The 8,657-nt window shown below is 49.2% G+C and overlaps 1 protein-coding gene across 5 annotated transcripts in view; it reads left to right on the top strand.

Annotated features, from left to right (window-relative positions):
• Positions 1–556: 556 nt before the first annotated feature.
• Positions 557–8,657, top strand: part of ZBTB1 (zinc finger and BTB domain containing 1) — a 24,635-nt gene continuing 16,534 nt past the window's right edge. The window contains exon 1 of one of the 5 annotated variants that reach the window (XM_032689703.1): positions 557–678. The gene's annotated coding sequence lies outside the window, so the exon portion shown is untranslated. Of the gene's footprint in view, positions 679–1,029; positions 1,137–1,214; positions 1,278–1,701; positions 1,983–8,657 lie in introns of those variants that run through there. The other 4 variants (XM_032689707.1, XM_032689706.1, XM_032689704.1 and 1 more) reach the window with 4 other exon arrangements.

The raw sequence follows: 8,657 nt of genomic DNA, 5'->3' as shown, positions 1-8,657 counted from the left end.
ATCATTTAACTTTGCTACGATTAAGTTTGCCCTTTTGGCTTGTCTGAAGCTAAGAGGGATCTTAGTTGCAGCAACATAAAAACAACGGTATCTCTAGAAACTGTGTCTGAATGACTGAGCTGTGCAGATTAAACAGTTCCAGTGCTTACGCTGAATGACAAATGTCACTTTGGGGGTGGAAAAGTCAAGTGGCAAGACCGGGAGGAAAGCCTGCCCTGGCTTATGTTTTCTGTCAGATCTGTAGAGGTAGCAGAGGAGTCGGAAATCCCACTTGCTCACATGGGATAGTTCCTGAGAAGCTGGATGCTGTCAGACAGGAGAGATCCAGAGACTGGTGGGAAGAGGGCCTGGGACAGCTCCTGGGAAGATGAAAAAAAGCGCTGTCCTCAGGCTCTGTGACAGAGTGTGACGGTGGCTGCCAGCCCTGTGCTCCGTGAAGCTCCAGGAGGGCGGGCGGTGGTATGAACGTGTGAAATCGCAGCGAGAAGGAGATACTTTCTCACGCAGCTCGCAGTGGTTTTCTCGCCTTTAAACTGTCCCACTCGGGGGCCGCGGGGCTGCGGGTACAACCTCCCAGCGCCGGACACCCACACGGGTGACCGGAGCCTCCCCGTCCGCACCAGTCACCGCTGGTCTGAGGGGAACGGAGAGACACCCCGATCCGTGGAGCGAGCCCGGGTGCGCGGGGAAGGGGCGGATTCCCGGGGCCGAGAGAGCAGCGGGGCGGGACAGCCCGGCCGCGGGGTCCCGGTGGGCGCCCGCCGCGGGTCCGGGGGGCTCCGCCAGGGGCCGGGCTTGCGGCACACGGGGAGGGGGCGCCGGCAGCGCCAGCCCGCGCCGCGCCGCGTCCCCGGCGGCATGGGAGGAGAGCGGAGCGCGGCAGGGAGCCGCCCGCCGGGGCCCGGCATTGGCGGCGGGAGGCGCAGCAGCGCTGGCAGCGGCGGCGCCGGGAGCCGCGGCCGCCGAGGGGAGGGGTCCGGCCCCGTGCGGTCGCGGCGGAGCCGGCGCTGCGGCAGCGGCAGCGCGGCGGGGCGGAAGTCCTTTGTTGCAGCCGCGGCAGCAGCAGCAGCGGCAGCGGCGGGAGCGGCGCGGACACGGCTCCCCCCTCAGCGGCCGCCGCTTCGCCCCGCGCCGCGGTAAGCGGGGCCCGGCGCCGGGAGCCGGGGAGGGGGAGGCGGGGAGGCGGCCGCAGCTCCCGCCGGCGGCGGGAGGTGGGAAGTGCCGAGCGGCGGCGTGGCCCGGCGCGGCCCGCCATAGTGTGGTGGCGGCGCTGCCAGGTAGGGGCTTTCCAGCCGCGGCCGGTGCCTGGGCCGGCGGCCGCCGCGGTGACCTTGCGCCCCGGCGGCCGGGCCGGGCACGGCGCGGGGCGCTCGGAGCGGCGCCGCCCGGGCTGCGCGGGGGCCGAGCGGCGGCGCCGCCGCGGCGGGTCCGGCTCCGGCTCCCGCCCGCCTTCCCTCCTTCCCTCCCTCCTGCGCTGCCGGGGCCGCGGCGGGCGCGCTCCACCTGCGGGGCGGGCGGGGGTCGGGGGATGCCGCGCTTGGGAGCGAGAAGCGGCCTAGGGAGGTGCAGGGGCGAGAGGCGGGGAAGGAAGGGCACCGCGCCGTCCGGGTGGCTCCGGGGCTCGAAGTCGCGGTAAACATCTCGGGTGCCGCTATCGCGCCCGGCGCCGGCCCCCCCTCCCCGGTGGGTCCCGCCGCTTCTCTTCCTTTTGTCTTTACGAAATAAACACCCCAGAACTTCGAGCGAGTTGCGGTGGTTCGGCGAAAAACGGAGCGGAGCTGCAGCCCCAGGGAATGCTCCACCCTGCCAGGCGGGAGACTTGGGTTTCACTCGGGGCTGGCAGCGCGCTGGATCGCCTCGGAGGCGGCTGGAAAGGAAGGGGAATACTTTTGTCACATAAAAAACAAGCCCTGTGCCGCTCTGGGAGCGGTGTTGAAAGTCTCGTTCCTCAAAGGACTCCTCTTTTCTGCTCGGATAGAAAGGTAGTAAAGAGAGTAAAAGGGACTGAAAACGCTGTGGGTTTGGGGCTGGGGTTTTACTCCTTTCTGTTTTTCAGGATTTTTTGTTTCAGCTGACAGATGAGTGCCGGTTCCTCTTGACACGTAGGCATTTGGTAAATGGGTAGCATGGCTTGGATGCTGCTTAATATTTGGATGTTTACTGGCAGGTTATGTCATTTGCTTGCATTATTTCCCCCGCAGTAGAGTATCGCGAGGCACAGTGCAAAACTATCCGGGGTTGCAACAGTGCGGTGTTCCTTAGGCATTTAATTACATTAAACAAACATTCCTTTAATTAAAGGTGTTTGTTTAACATTCCTCATTACAGCTCTTGGAAAAACCCACACAGCAGCCATGAGCAGGGGGATGCGGGCTTCTCATTTTTACCAAATTACAACTTAAGCTTTCATGGCGAGTGGGGGAGAGGCGTTGGGACCATATGGCCGTGGGGAAAACTGGCCAAACATGAGCGGTTGCAGCACTGGCAGAGATTTTCCTAGGCAGCAGCAGCACAGCGAGTTGACAAGCTTGTGGAGAGATTTTTGGATGACTGGCCAGAAAACTTGAGGAGTAACATGTAGTATTAGTTGCACTCTGCTGATGTTTGAGGTAACACAGGGAACCAGCAGGCACCGACCTGCGGGGATTGGATGCAGGTAATGAAGACACGGGTTTGTGCTGCGTGGGACGCTCAGAGAAGTAATAGAAGACACTTCTTCCTAGTAGCCGGAAAGTTTTGTGTGGAATAAGATCACAGACTTAACAGATGCTTCAGCTCTGCTTGCACAAGTCTTTTCTTCATCAGACTCAATTACTGTTGTCACTGGCACAGGAATTGCAGTGATTATGTTGAGGGTGCTCATGCCAACCAGAGATTTGGGTTTTTAGATGCTTTCTTATTTGAATGTGAGAAGCTGCTTCTTTCACAGATTTCCATTCTTGCTGACAGTGGAGAGCCCTGAAAATCCAAGATGGACAAAACCATAGTAGCTATTTACCTGCTGGATGGAAATAAAATAGCTGCTCAGAACTGAGATAGTGAAAGTTACCTGATAAAAGCCTGGGGTCCTTTCTCTTAGTTGTTACAGCTGGACCTCCCACTAGAGTCCTTCCAGACCTCACACTCGTGTAGCATGAGAAGCCATGTGTTCATTTTTCAGTTTGGCCAGTGGTTCCCCAGCGGTTGGGTTGTCCTGCCCTGCCTCTGCTTGGGCACCATAAACACCATCACCCAAAGCTTTGCTGCGGACACAGCGTGTGGGCACAACAGCTGACATAATTTGCATGAAGACCATTTATATCTTCCTGTTTGTCTGGTAATTTTTTCTTTTTGCGTGCTGTGTCACTGCAGAACTCCAGAATTCACTGGCTGTCGCCTTTTTTACCCATATTAAACTTATTTCATTGGATGGAGGCCTTAGTAACCTTATTTTTATTTTTAATGTGCTGAAAGTAAAATGTGAAACATTTAAGACCAGAAAGAGCCAACAAAATCTGTAGTTTGACGTGTGTCTCACAAGTTACTGTGCTTCATTCATGTGCATCCAGCAAGTTGTTAAATTGAAGTCCGACCTGTATTTAGCCAGGGATGCTCTCCTGGAAGGCACGTGTGACTTCATTTGAGGGTCTCAAGACATGGTTAAACCACCAAGATGCCTCCTGAAGTTGAAAGTTCGTGTAACTCAGAGAGCCTAGGTAAAAAGGCTCCTCTTTCTGCCACAAGGCATAAATTGGGTATAATTTTTTTCCCCACTAATTGTTTCTTTTAAACATATCATTACCGTGTTGCCTGGCAGCTGTAAAGGTGACAGATAAAAGATAACTGTGAGTTTCTAGAGTAGTCCTTTGTGGCTAGCAAGTTACTTTAAAGGACTGCATGAGGTCTTTCTAGTACTTTTACTCCCTAGAACTGATCTTAAGTTGTTTGAAGTTGAGATGGGGCTTTAGCACAAACTCCCTTTTCCTAATTTACTCTGTCAAGCTTTTGTGACACTGTATCTCGTGTCTTTCGAGGAGTGTTCTTACCTAAGACCATGTAACACATCTTAACTGATTCTCAATAAGCAGCTGAGAATCATAACTTGCTAAATTTTGACGTCTGTTTCTCATTTGTGGACGCGGAGGCTGAATCAGTGGAGAACTGCTGGCTGAGGAGGGGATCGAGCAGCCCCAACAGCTCATGGTTGGGGGTTTTGGAACATCTGACTTTTCCCTGGTTCAGATCTAGCCCAAGTGTCATAAAACTTGGTTCTCTACATTGTTCAGGAGTCTGTTTAAAATGAGTTGATTCAGCCACTAGGATGTGTCTGAGATTAGATTGGAATCATATTCCCAGCTAGCACGCCTGAAGGCAGCCGATTGGAAGGGCTATGGGAAGGAGGGTAAATTATACCTTCAGTCCTTCATAGCTTGAATAATGGAGCTTAAGTACGTTTTCCCTGGCAGAACATGGATTTACCATAGTTGTGTTAATTCATGACCTAGGCTATGCTTGCATTGCGAACTCAGCCACTCTTGAGGTGGACAGTGGTCACCTGGCCCCAAGTTCTTTGCTGGTTTTGCAGTGTTTGTGTGAACTGAGGCACTTGGGACTGTGCAGTCCCAGAGCAATCTCAGTGGCTTCCTATAGAGTATGTGTAGGTAAAAGTTGTAGCCTGTTGAGAGCTCTGTGATTGATGCAGTAGCCAAACACTTAAACTCCTTGGGCATCATATGGAGAATTTATGTATCTTGTGTAGGATTTTCTGTGCAGCATCTTGATGCTGTCATTTAGGAATCCAGGCTCTTTGGTGGATCTGACCCACAGAGGCAAAATACTTCTTGGGAGAGTTCTTGGGAACCCGTGGCAGGGTGGGGTATGGTGTCAGACTGCAATGGGGGATTTGCTTTCTGCTGCCCACGCGCTTGTTTCTTTGGGTAACTGGGCGTTGTTTGCTTGAGGTTTTCCAGTCTCATTTTCTATTAGCACCAAATTCTCCACTCATTTATTGCACTTTTGTCCAGCCTGTTCTTGGTTTCCAAAGAAAAGCAGCCAGTAACTAACAATGTAAGCGCTATGTTTTTGCCTGCTCAGCAGTGGAAATGCTGGGTTTTGAAAACCACCTACTAATTTTAGGAGCCGAAATGCTCCTAAATTCTGAACCTTGTGGTATGTCTGTTTTAAAGACAGAGGAGCTAGCAAAAGAACTTTACCAGTTCGTTGCTTGAGAATCTTTTACTTCTTTTGTTTTAAAACATCTCAGAAAACTTTGAGGAAATGACAGCATGGAGCTGTAGTAAATACCTGTTCTTTTTTTGTTAGCAGACTTACAAACGACATATTTGGTTAGTGTAGTAGTGCAACTTACCTTGTTCATGGTCACATCTGAATAGTATCTAAGTGGTGCCTCGAAAGAAAAGAAAAAAATCTAGTGGCAGACAAACAAAGCTTGAATCAAAGTGTGGCCATGTAAAAATAAACATTTACTAGGGCAATAGAGTGCATCCGGAGACTTGGAATTTGAAAATCAGAATGAAAATACCCAACTCAAATATCTTCAGTTTTCATTTTCATATCGGATGCTTTTCTAGCACATTTTTTTAGAACACCTCTGCATTACTCAGCACTGCTTACAATGTGGCCCATGCTGCATTTACTGCACAAATCAATCCTTGCTTAAATTGGAGCTGCTTGTGTTCCTTGTGGATTTGTGAGGTTGGTTCCTCCAGTATTGGGATGCTTCACAAAAGGCAATGTGCTAGTCCATTGGACAAGTGGCTGGCATTTCTTCTCTCTTTGAAATAGAAGAGTCAGAGAGGATTAAAAATAATTTATAATTTTGGATTAACAGACTTGCCTGCATGGAGCTTTAATTTTCCAAGATACCTGGTGTTTAGTACATACAGAGGATAGCTCCCACTGACCTTAGTTACTGCTGATGGTGTTTACCTGTGTGAATAAATTAGATATCCAAAAAGTGCAAGCCAGACTTAATAAGGTTGAAGTGACTTGTCCTGAGACTGGCAGCAATGGGATGATGTTCTCCAAGCAGTGCTCGTTGCTGTGAGATCCTCTTTTTTGTCCCCTGCCCTCCCATTCACTTCACATCCTCCAAATGCTTTGCCAAATGAGCAGGGGTCTTGTCTTGCTGCTGCTCAGATCCAGGCCTGGACAGACCAAAAGGATGTGCTGAGTAAGGAAAATTTTACTATGTTCTGTACGTAATATATGTGTATACATAATACATGATATGTAAATGGCAGCTGAATTAATCCTGCATTAATTACAGCATTTCTTGTGTACACATTTAACTTTGAAATCTTGTGTTTTCTGTAAAAAGACCTGTTTTTATTCTAATGCCTGCTTTTTTTTTTTCCAAAGCAAACTTCAAAAATAGTTTGCAGTACTGAACCACCCACATGGGTGATAAATGCAGATCGCTGCCATTTTAGCAATTAAAGTAACAAAATAATGATAAATGATCACTTTCTGAGAGCTTGCTCTCGATGGGAAGGAGTTTGTCAGGAAGCCCTTGATGCTTGCTGATAGCAAAGGGATGGCAGGATTGGGAATTTGAGATGCAGTTCCTGCTCTGAAGGGGTAAATGCTATATTTTCCACCCATTCCCCAGCAAAAGCGTATCTGTGTTTTTAGGCCTTCTGCCCTAGGCCCTGCAGTTTGGCTTTTCCCAGTCTCTTGCCCAAGCAGCCTCCCTCCACTGTTTAGACCCTCATTGCCCCCACTTTTAATTCCCAGTGCTACTTCCTAATCCCAGTCTCCCCCTCTTGGCTCAGCACTTTGCTCCCAGCCTGCCTCTCCCTGTTCTTCAGACTTCCAGAGGTTTTCCGTCACATCCTTCTTACATTTCCCGATCTCCCTGTGTTTTCACTGCACCCCCTCCTGGGTCTGGCCCCCCATCAGCCAGAATTAGGTATCCTCTCCATCCAGCTACCAGGAGGGCTGATAAAACCCAGCAGGGAATTGTCATGTGGAGCAATCTCCAGCAAGCCCTCCTATCAGGTCCTGCCTTTGTGGAGGGGGCACATAGAATCATGGAATTGGGTTGGAAGGGACCTTAAGAGGCCATCTAGTCCAGCCCCCCTGCAATGAGCAGGAGCATCTTCCACTAGATCAGGGTTGCTCAGAGCCCCGTCCAACCTGACCTTGAATGTTCCCAGGGATGGGGCATCCACCATGTCTCTGGGCACCTTGTGCCACTGCCTCACCACCCTCCTCATAAAAACTTCCTTTCTTCTGTCTGAATCAACCCCTTTGTAGTTTAAAACCGTGGCAGAGCTCTGTGCAGAAGGGGGGTTTCACTGCAGGTGGGATGGCTCAGGCAGGCCCCCATGTACAAAGGAGCTGCAAGAGGATGAAATGTTCTCAACCAGGTTGTAATCTGAGATTTTAATAAATAACAAAATTTCTAAGTGTGAATAAACTGATATTTTTTATCTTTTCTCCCTCAAGCTTGGCCAAATTCAGGCAGATTTTTATGTCATGACAATACATCTAACGCTTTCTCCCACATAAAGTGTCTCTTCAAAGATTTTGGAAGAGAAACTTTTTATTTTTAAAAGAATATTAATCTACATATATGAAAGCTTTTTCTGAGCTTCATTTTGTGAACTGTTTTAGTTGACCTTTTCTGTGGAAGGGGTGTGGGGGGGCAAATAAATCAGTGCGAAGTAGACAATTCAGAAGGAAAGTTTTGCCTTTGCTGGTTGAAATGTGTTAAAGTTTTAAATAGCCCAACCCAGGCTCTCATGGTGGGAAGTGTTGGCAGCTGTAAATACATAGTTACATGCAGCAGGTTAATACAGCATCCAGAGGGAGGATGCCATTACTTTCATTAACATAAATAACCTCAAACAGTCTTTTAACACCTACGTGTAGTACTACTGCAGTAGATGCCGGATATGTATCTGAGCACTTTGCCATCCTGCTCAAGCCACCTCATGCTCCAGCTGTTTCTTCCCAGAGTTCCTAGGAGGGAACCATTGCCAAAGGGTCTTTGTTGTGTGTTGGGACCCACATGCTGAAAGCTCTGCAGGAATTCCTCTGTCAAAAGGAGAAATACCTTTCACCTTTTTAAAAGAAGAAGAATGCTTAAAAAAGGCAAGTTTGTGTGCTGTCACTCATCATTCACATCATTTGGAAATGCTGCTGTCTGCAGGTGTGTGCAGATAGTTTGTGGCCACCTTTTTAGTACAGGCTTGCTGCTTGGATTGCTGTTTTGCTGTTGGTGGACATGATGGAATACTTTTAGTGTAGAAAAACCACAAGTAAACATTACATTTAAAACTTGCCACTTTATGAGGATGGGAGATTAACCTGAGTTGTCCTGAGCCTTTTCTTGTTCTGTTGGGAGTTTACAACAAGAGGCCAGTTGTACCTTAGACTCTGTCATCTCTTTTCTCACTGGTTTCCACTCTTACAATGTGGAAGTTGAAGTCAGTTCTTCCTCATTATGCAGCTGCTGTTCTTGATACAGTAGACTGAATTACATTTAGCATCTAATGAATTGCCTCAAGTCCAAAACATGTTACCCCTTGGAGGAATATGAAGCGCACTTTTATTATTGATGTTGAGAGCTTTGCTACACAGAAACATCTGAAATTACCCAGTGACCTAGACAATGATCAATGTCTGTAGAAAAGGTGTGAAGTGGTTTCAGA

The sequence above is a fragment of the Chiroxiphia lanceolata genome, chromosome 6 (genome assembly GCF_009829145.1).
Source record: "Chiroxiphia lanceolata isolate bChiLan1 chromosome 6, bChiLan1.pri, whole genome shotgun sequence".
Lineage (NCBI taxonomy): Eukaryota > Metazoa > Chordata > Aves > Passeriformes > Pipridae > Chiroxiphia > Chiroxiphia lanceolata.
This window is presented reverse-complemented; position numbering and strand designations above follow the sequence as displayed.